The sequence below is a fragment of the Egretta garzetta genome, unplaced genomic scaffold, assembly GCF_000687185.1.
Source record: "Egretta garzetta isolate BGI_Z169 unplaced genomic scaffold, ASM68718v1 scaffold321, whole genome shotgun sequence".
In the NCBI taxonomy this organism is placed as follows: Eukaryota; Metazoa; Chordata; class Aves; order Pelecaniformes; family Ardeidae; genus Egretta; species Egretta garzetta.
In genome coordinates, this window is record NW_009258756.1 from 114592 (window position 1) to 125203 (window position 10612).

Here is a 10612-nt window from a genome sequence, read left to right on the forward strand (position 1 = left end):
CAGCACTAAAATAAAAAAATACAGGTTCTTTAGGACCTATTTATCATGTTTTAAGGATGAAACACACCCATTTAAGCACACGTGCATAATTTTTTTCTGCATGTGCACACAAACACCCTTGCTATAGTAAAGAAAAGCAGAAAACAAAGACCAGGATGCCAAGTGTGCTGAGATTATGTAAGCTATAAGAGACTGTATAGCTGTGATTTATTTTTAAATTGCTACATAACTTGTACTCCAGATCTAAGGCGTGGGTTTTTTTCAATGTTAATGCTGCCTGTTATTTAGACTGAAAGTACTTACCATTCTGGCAGCATAGAAGGGATTTAGAGTAGACTTAAGTGCAACTTCCATGGACTTACATCTTTGTGCATTATAATTGTGAACTCCTCTCTCCATCAGTTTGTAAGCCGAACACATGTTAATGCAGCATCTACCACCCACCTAGGTCTGAGCATGGCCTAAAGCAGTAACTCAGAAAGGTGAAAAATCACTCAATTCACCTAAGTGAAGTTTAAAAACAAAGAAGAAAATATCAGTATGAAATATGTCACTGACGGTCGTTTCAGAAATAAATTCCAGACTAATCCTTGTGCTTGTCATTGCAAGGTGGCAAGCAGCAAATAGTTGGCAAGCAAACTGGAGACAGAGCTACTGAGTGAGGAACAAAATTCAATCCTTCCCCAGACTAAAAAAATGCCCTATTGGCCCTTGCAGACAAAACAGGGAGTCCTGTTCTGCAGTGCCCAGTCTCACCTGTCCTCTAGATACCAGACACTCTCCCTCCTTGCTAAAATCAAAAAACTCCTTCAGCTTGCCCTTGCTAATACCTGGCAAGACAGTGTATTATTGTCTCAAAAATATAAAAAAAACCCCAATTATAGTCAGTATACCAAAATGAATATGCTACACGAATTAAAAGGATTCAAGGTCAACCATGAAAAAGAAGTGAATGGGAAAGCAGCACACTCCTGCCACAAAGGTTGGCTCATCAGGCCAAATCCTGCAATGGAAATGGCAGAAGAGAAGACAAGGCCTTGTTCACACCTCTGGACCCAAACACAAGTGCTATCTATTCAATTCTGTAAGTTTACTGTATTTCTGTCACTGGAGCTAGGTAAGCTGCTCTTTTTGGCGTCACCAAAAGATGCTGCGATGCCACAGAAGAAGTAGGGCCACTTCAGGTGAGATATAAAGCTGGGTTCTGAGAAAATACCTCTACAGCAAAAAAAGCCACAGATTTGTTCCTGGTAATAAGAAAAAGACAAAGGAAGAATTCAAGCATGGAAAAAGAAAATACGTGAATAATACCTCACCAGGACAACAAGTAACTGGAATGTCTAAAAATAATTTCCTCAGAGGCATGCTTTTAACTGTCATGTTTGCTCCTTAAAACCAAAGGACTAAGTCATTTGTATTAAGCACCTGAAATATTACTTAGAGGAGCAACAGACTTGTTTTTGATTGTGGTAATATAATGAAAGCACACTAGTTAAAGTAACTATCTCTGAAAAGATTCATGTTCCAAGCTAAACAACACTGTCACAGCTAATGCCAGTTCAATCAAGACAGGACGACAGGCTAAGCCCACACAGCGTGCTGAGGGCACGAGCCCTCATATAGGGACTTTTTTTTTCCCTCTGTGACTATGTGTGGCCAGAGCAAACACAAAGCAATTGCAATTTCAATACGTAAAGTTGAAATATTACGGGATATCAAGAAAGCCCCACTATCAAATGATGGCTGTGCAGCTGATGTACTTGAGAATTGATGTCCTAACCTTATTAACAAATTCTAATCAAATCCATGTTATCTGTTTACTTCACATTGATGCTATTTTGTTCAGAAGTCAAGCTGTGTCACATCGTCAGCCAGTGTGTTTGCCTGGTGCCCGCAACCTTATGCTGCAGTGTTAATCGCCTTTAAAATGGAGTCCAGCACAACTTTTCAAATGCAAGCAAAAGACACTGCACTCTCTGTCCCAACCTGCGAAGACCCTGAAAGCAGCTGTCAAGGATGCAAGCTTGATTCAGCTCAGGTTCTTTAGGACCTATTTATCATGTTTTAAGGATGAAACACACCCATTTAAGCACACGTGCATAATTTTTTTCTGCATGTGCACACAAACACCCTTGCTATAGTAAAGAAAAGCAGAAAACAAAGACCAGGATGCCAAGTGTGCTGAGATTACGTAAGCTATAAATAGACTGTATAGCTGTGATTTATTTTTAAATTGCTACATAGCTTGTACTCCAGATCTAAGGCGTGGGTTTTTTTCAATGTTAATGCTGCCTGTTATTTAGACTGAAAGTACTTACCATTCTGGCAGCATAGAAGGGATTTAGAGTAGACTTAAGTGCAACTTCCATGGACTTACATCTTTGTGCATTATAATTGTGAACTCCTCTCTCCATCAGTTTGTAAGCCGAACACATGTTAATGCAGCATCTACCACCCACCTAGGTCTGAGCATGGCCTAAAGCAGTAACTCAGAAAGGTGAAAAATCACTCAATTCACCTAAGTGAAGTTTAAAAACAAAGAGAAGAATATCAGTATGAAATATGTCACTGACGGTCGTTTCAGAAATAAATTCCAGACTATTCTATGTGCTTGTCATTGCAAGGTGGCAAGCAGCAAATAGTTGGCAAGCAAACTGGAGACAGAGCTACTGAGTGAGGAACAAAATTCAATCCTTCCCCAGACTAAAAAAATGCCCTATTGGCCCTTGCAGACAAAACAGGGAGTCCTGTTCTGCAGTGCCCAGTCTCACCTGTCCTCTAGATACCAGACACTCTCCCTCCTTGCTAAAATCAAAAAACTCCTTCAGCTTGCCCTTGCTAATACCTGGCAAGACAGTGTATTATTGTCTCAAAAATATAAAAAAAACCCCAATTATAGTCAGTATACCAAAATGAATATGCTACACGAATTAAAAGGATTCAAGGTCAACCATGAAAAAGAAGTGAATGGGAAAGCAGCACACTCCTGCCACAAAGGTTGGCTCATCAGGCCAAATCCTGCAATGGAAATGGCAGAAGAGAAGACAAGGCCTTGTTCACACCTCTGGACCCAAACACAAGTGCTATCTATTCAATTCTGTAAGTTTACTGTATTTCTGTCACTGGAGCTAGGTAAGCTGCTCTTTTTGGCGTCACCAAAAGATGCTGCGATGCCACAGAAGAAGTAGGGCCACTTCAGGTGAGATATAAAGCTGGGTTCTGAGAAAATACCTCTACAGCAAAAAAAGCCACAGATTTGTTCCTGGTAATAAGAAAAAGACAAAGGAAGAATTCAAGCATGGAAAAAGAAAATACGTGAATAATACCTCACCAGGACAACAAGTAACTGGAATGTCTAAAAATAATTTCCTCAGAGGCATGCTTTTAACTGTCATGTTTGCTCCTTAAAACCAAAGGACTAAGTCATTTGTATTAAGCACCTGAAATATTACTTAGAGGAGCAACAGACTTGTTTTTGATTGTGGTAATATAATGAAAGCACACTAGTTAAAGTAACTATCTCTGAAAAGATTCATGTTCCAAGCTAAACAACACTGTCACAGCTAATGCCAGTTCAATCAAGACAGGACGACAGGCTAAGCCCACACAGCGTGCTGAGGGCACGAGCCCTCATATAGGGACTTTTTTTTTCCCTCTGTGACTATGTGTGGCCAGAGCAAACACAAAGCAATTGCAATTTCAATACGTAAAGTTGAAATATTACGGGATATCAAGAAAGCCCCACTATCAAATGATGGCTGTGCAGCTGATGTACTTGAGAATTGATGTCCTAACCTTATTAACAAATTCTAATCAAATCCATGTTATCTGTTTACTTCACATTGATGCTATTTTGTTCAGAAGTCAAGCTGTGTCACATCGTCAGCCAGTGTGTTTGCCTGGTGTCCGCAACCTTATGCTGCAGTGTTAATCGCCTTTAAAATGGAGTCCAGCACAACTTTTCAAATGCAAGCAAAAGACACTGCACTCTCTGTCCCAACCTGCGAAGACCCTGAAAGCAGCTGTCAAGGATGCAAGCTTGATTCAGCTCACTGGAGTCTTAACAATAAAAATCAGGCTTGACAGTTTAGATGTCAACATTTAAGCTTATTTTCTCCTGCACTGAAGCACTTACAGAAACAGAAGCTGTCTACTCGGACACATACAATTTTGGTGTCAAAGGAAAGGTTTAGGTTCTGAGACCAGGAAAACCATTTACTGTCCAGTAATTTACAGGTGATTTGTCTCACCTCCCCAGCAGCACAGCACCCAGAATCCCACGCCATTCCAGCGATACTCCTAGGATTCCCATGATTCAACTATAACATATATTTCAAAGTCATCTGAGTTTGGCTTAAAGATGTCCCAAGTTTGGCTTAAAGATACCAGGTAACAGGAAAATTTTTATTTCCTTAAAATGTTATGTCAACACTTAACTATCTTGTGCTTTTTTTTCTTAAGTGTCAAGTGCACTCACAGGGGTGTATCTGTGGGAACAGCAGTCCTCCACCCGTACCACAGCTCTTGCCTTTACTCATCTCATATGGCTCACCTGAAGTACCACAAGTGGGTCTGGAAGTCCTCTGTGGGTCATACCAGTTAATAAATATAGCTAGAAAAATGTTAAAAATAGCAAAAAGGTAACTTCTTAAAGTCTTCTGTCTCTGTATGTATTAGATTATCAAAATATGGCTGCATACCAGCTCCCAGAGAAGAGGCTTTAATAACAAACATAAGATTTTGCTGATTTTTTTGTGTTTTATTGACTAATATTACGTAGTAACAAAGCCTTTTCAACAACACTTGAACATGAGCAGCTGAAGGCTGAGGGAAATTGCTGCACTGCCTTAAAAAACACACAGAGATTTCTTCTGACTCGCACCATATCCACAGCAAAGTAAAAATCAATTTTTACTTTACATTTTCCCTAAGGGCTTATATAGACAACTCTGGCCTTAAAGCAAAACAGACATGCAGTATTGTACCTGCTGGCCAACCCCGGGCTGCCTTCCCACTGTGAGAATAAAGCATCACACAGCTTACAATGGGGCCAACTTGCTTAAGCAGTAAAAAATTGGGAGACAGAGAGGAACAAGCAGTAGCAGTGGGGCATGGAAGAGGATTTCTGAAGCTGAACCCATGGACAGAACTTCGACTGGTTCGACAAAGGTATTAATTAATCTTGCAAGGCCAGCAGCCACTGCAGCGCAGACTCTTTGGAGAACGGAGAAGGCTTACACCAAAGCAAGGAACCAGCGCAGAAAAAAAGGAAGAGCAATCATGCAGAGCTCACCACGCACCAGCCGTGTCAGGCTGCCAGAACACACCGGGCTGTGAGAGCACAACATCCATATGACCCGCTCGAACAGGGGCTGTTCCGACTTCTCTGCTACATCCCCAGCGCAGGACTGGTGGCCACTGCTCCTGTCCTACGCGTTTTCAGCTAGAATAGGGAATTAACACTCTTACATATAAACACACAGAGCCACGCAATTTAGTACGTATGCTCCTCCAGCAGACACTGCATCCTCTGCCCAAGTGCCAGCAGAGGCCAGGGCTGAAAGGAGGGCTCCCATGATGGAAGGAGGGCTCCCACGACGAATGCTCAGCCAGGGCAGCAATGAACTTGACAAGGAGAAGAGAGCAAACTTGAACCAGAGAAGCTGTTTGAGGCCCGCAGCTGCAGCAAGGGTAAGCCTTTGTCTTAGAGCCAACCAAAGCAACTCCCTTAAAAGTGACCACACCGCAGATGTATAAAGAAGCTCAGGTGTGACCAACCATTTCAAAAAGGGTTATCAGCATTAAATCTAAGACTGTTAAGTACATTCAAGCAAGAAGCAGCCTAAAAACTCTCCAGTTCAGTGTCTGCATCAAAACACAGAGTTTCAGGAGGAGAAACTTGCCCAAGCTGTGCATATAGGATCAGTCCTTGAGAGCTGTAACAGAACTCCTAAAAGAGATTTTATCTTAACAGAGAGCTTTTTGGCTGCTTCTACTACAGCAAGAGCACAGCATCCTCTTTGCTGGATATTAGCATTTACTTCCAGCTTGGCTTTGGAAGGGCATGAAAGACAAATCTTAGTTTGCATCAGCTTTACTCAAGACTCAGAATTTATACTCATTTTTTTTGACAAAGTTTTGATGAAATAAAGCCAGCCACTCAGGGGTATATGCAGAAAGGTGACAAAGTGAGTTATCAGTTGGCAAACACGCAGAGACTAACATTCAAATTATAGATAACAATAACACTCACATTACTGGCAAGCAGTCAAAGGCTCAGATGCCTTGCCAGCATTTTCCACAGAGAAAGTCAATACTTCAACATATAGGGAGTAAAACTGAGTATCTGAGGAGTCCACTGCCTCCGTACAACATAGAGGGTCCCCAACCTGACAAAGTGACGATCACTTACCCACTGACACCACTGTAACAGTCTGGCCAAATCTGCCAATCAGTTAAGCTGATGTCCATTATGCCAGAGATTAAATTTCTGCTGATTTGACATAGCTGGTGACTCACTGCACCACCTGGACATATAAAGAACAGCAGCAGCTCAGTTCAGGAGAGGTGACCCGGGACATAAAGGTGAGGGGGGCTTCCAAACTCAGTCAAAACTTTAAAACAATCGTACAGTCTCTTTACTTTATCGGTAATTAACCTCGTGTATATGCTAAAACAGAAGTACGCTGCCGTGTATGAGCACGTATCTGACAATCTGCATACCCTCTACGCTTTGATCTAGTACATTAAATTCAGTGTCCCTCATACCTATAAGTATGATACACTACAAATTAATATTATGCTAATCCATATAAATACATACAAACTATGCTAATCCAGAGAAATTAAAGGGAGACAACCTCACATGTGACAACGCTGAGTGCTCTCCTTATTTCTCCAGTACTACGAGGGTATTTGCTATCCCCAAATGAAAGGCAATGGATTCTGAAAATGTATTCTTTTACAAGAAACAACGGGATTTTAAGGCTCACTAAAGTTTTGTAACAATACCAATAGGGTTTTAGTTAACAGTAGCTCAACCAGACACAATGCCCACCACTCTACACATGAAAAACCTTTGCCACCTCCTGATCTGTGTCTCTTTTGAAGAGGCACCTTCTGTTATATTATATTACACACTTAGAAGGGCCAAATCACAAAAGGGGGGATGGGGAATCAGCACATCGTTTTCCTCTTTACTCTTCCCGTTCGCTCAAAACCCCCTTACTGTTAAATCAGTCAGTATTTGAACACCCCCGGAGATGAAAGGCTAACACACTGATCCAGAAACTAAATGCTGCATGAACAAAGTATCATACAAGACTGGGCTAAGAAGCTCCTCAACCTTTACAGGTATCATCATCCACAACCTTTAGACTACCTCAGCTGTGAACCATTACACTCCAGTGCCCCTCTTTCCTCTACAGCCTATGGGGCACAAGGGCCTCCACATCAGACCCCACAGCACAGTCTGCAGGGTGCAGGAAGGGGGATGCCCAGGTCCGTTTCCAGGCAGGAAAGAGGCACAGGGGACAACTCTGGAAAAGGTAACATTTTTCTTGTCTGTATTTGTCCATGTAGTGTCCTCCAAAGTCTTAAGGAAGTACTCCAGAGCTCTTCAGTCCCTACGGGCATGTAGAAGAGTTGCCATTTATTAGCAGGACAGATTTTTATTTACAATGGCTCCACTTAATGCAGGCATCATAGCCTCTGCATCCAAAAGAAGAATGACCCTTGAGAAGTCAAAAAAGCAAATTATTTTCTCCTTGTAAGAGAAATACCTTAGAAAATCCACGAGGATGCAAAAGCCAAGAAGAGGGAGGCAGGATGGGAAAAAAACCCCAACCTTTCTTCAGCTGCAGATAAATGAGCAACATCTCAAACAGCTAATTCCAAGAAGTCAGAGGCTAATCTGAACTGATGCTGTGCTAAAGCAAGCCCCTTCGTCAGAAACTCCAGTGATGCCAGAAACCGAAGCACAAGACTTTGCTAAACCTTTAATCTGTTCTAAAAGGGCAAATATAAGTCTAGTCAAGTATACCTCATGCATAGTAATTTAGCCCCTGATGTGGATAACAGCAAGTCTCACAGCCAACACAGCCCTCATTAATCTCTTCAAGTGTTGCCTGCAGCAGTTCGTGCATGGGGTGAAAGGCACCTCTCATGCTCCCCAGCATAACTGGTACATAAACAAAGAAACCGGGGAGAGAGAACGTATGAAAAAACCCCACCAAAAGCCACTGCCACATTTGGAGGCAAAACAGAAGCTGCAGAGGGGGATCCTGGCCTACTCCCTGCTGTCCAAGCAGCCACAAGGTAAGGCCTTCACTGTGCAGAGTTCCACGAGGGGGCTGCTGAGACCACCTTTGAATTTTCACACTCTTGCCATCAGGTTCTTCTGTCACTCCTCGTTCTTCTATTCCCTGGCTAAAACAGTCCTCCACAGAGATCAAGAAATGGCTAAACAGTTGCCACTTTTTCCAATTGGTATTTAAATCTCTGAAAGCAGCACTTTACAGCTCTGCTTCAGCTGTGCTTCAGTCTACCTGAAAGTCACAGAGAGCTGTTTGTCATCACAGGATTTCCTACCTTGCATTTCTGATGTCTGGTAAGGAAATGCTGCATTTTCCCCTCTAGATAAAAGGGGAGATTGAAGAATGGCATGGAAACATTTATTTTCCCTGCTACATCATCTGGGTTGAAGTACCGTGCTGACACTCAGCGCCAACAACCTCTCAGCACTGAAATTTAGACACCACGAGTTCCCTTTTTATTTGTTTGCCTTTCGTATTTTCCTCCTTATTCGCTACCATATCACCTACAGTAGGCCTCACATTCTCCATGATCACAACGTGTTTTCACAGGTACTGCACAGGAAATGAATACAGCTGAAACCAACAGCACACAGGCACACGAATTCCCAGAAACCACAGGGGTGAAGGGGAGACTGGTTGTATCTGACGCTGCTCCTAGGCCTCCTCAAGTGCCCACTCTCCATATGCACAAGAGGCAGATTTAGTCTTTTTCTTAATGCTCTATTTCAGTAGCTCTGTAAGGTACCCAGGCCTGACATTGCACTTTGCTGTCATTAGTATCTGTGGCAACAGAAGACCAGTAAAGAGGCCACTTACGCAAGCAGGGTACCTGGGAAGGTCAGAGGCTGCTTTGCCCCGCCAGCCAGCCCCTCATACGAATGCCACTGAGCAATTTCTTCCTCCTCGTTTTGTACATTAAGTTTATTCTTTTAGCTAAGAGGTACCTAGAATGATAGAACTTCAAATAATTACTCCTTCACATTCCACTATTTTATCTGAATTCAAAGTTCAAGTCATCAGAGGGAAGAGTGGAATGTAAGCTCAAGGATCCACTGACATTACATGAAGGCATTAAAAAAAAAAACAAACCCAAACTGTTTAGCACAAATACTTCTACTTACAACATGGCAGTATAGAATCATAGAACAGTTTGGGTTGGAAGGGACCTTTAAAGGTCATCTAGTCCAACCCCTCCTGCAATAAGCAGGGACATCTTCAACTGAATCAGGTTGCTCAGAGCCCCCTCCAACCTGATCCTGAATGTTTCCAGGGATGGGGCACCTGCCACCTCTCTGGGCAACCCGTTCCAGTGTTTCACCACCTTCATCATGAAGAATTTCTTCCTTATATCCAGCCTGAGTTTACCCTCCTTTAGTTTAAAACCATTACGCCTTGTCCTATGGCAACAGGTCTTGCTAAAGGATTGTCCCCATCTTTCCTATAGGCCCCCTTTAGGTACTGAAAGGCCGCAATCAGGTCTCCCTGCAGCCTTCTCTTCTCCAGGCTGAACAAACCCAACTCTCTCAGCCTTTCTTCTACATACTGTGTGCTTCCCTTCTGTCTGTTGGTCTGTGTGGGCATCCACATGAAACCATGATCTTGTTACCTCCACTTTCATGCAGTTGTTCTCCATCTTACCATAGCCTGCCCTACAATTAGCAAGGAAAATTACAAGGAAATTACAAGGGAAAAAGTGTGGAGGGAGGGTTTTTTTGCTGTTTGCCCTGCAGTCAACCGAGCCCTAGTGCTTCAGGTAAGAAGTAAGAAACTAAAGCAGATGTACCATTCAAAACAAAGACTGATTTAATGCAAAAGTCCCTAGGCAAAAGGAAAAAAAGAAGGGAAATATAACAAACAACATAAACAGATTTATTTTCCTAAGTTTTCCACCAAGGCTTTGGCAGGATTTTAATGTAAGCAGAAAAGAACACTGCTAAAATCACGAGTTAACGATTAAAAAGATATTAAGATAGTGACAGAATGAACAGCAGCACCAAAAGTAACAACTAGTAAAAATAATCTGGCTATACTTGCTTTTTAGTCAAGTGCATTAAGCATAATCTTAAAGGACAGGGATTAAAATATAAGCCTAGCTATTTAAAAATTGTGAAGGAGGATTTCGCTTACTGTAAGGAGCGTTTGCTCCACAGATAAACGGTGGGAACGACAGCCTGCTAGGCATGGTTTACGTTAGCAGCACCGCTGCTGCAGCGGCTGATGGGGTCCGGCCGGCGAGGTGGGTGACAGCAGCCATGCGCAGGCACCAGGGAGGCACCGCACACGGCCGCTGCCGGCGT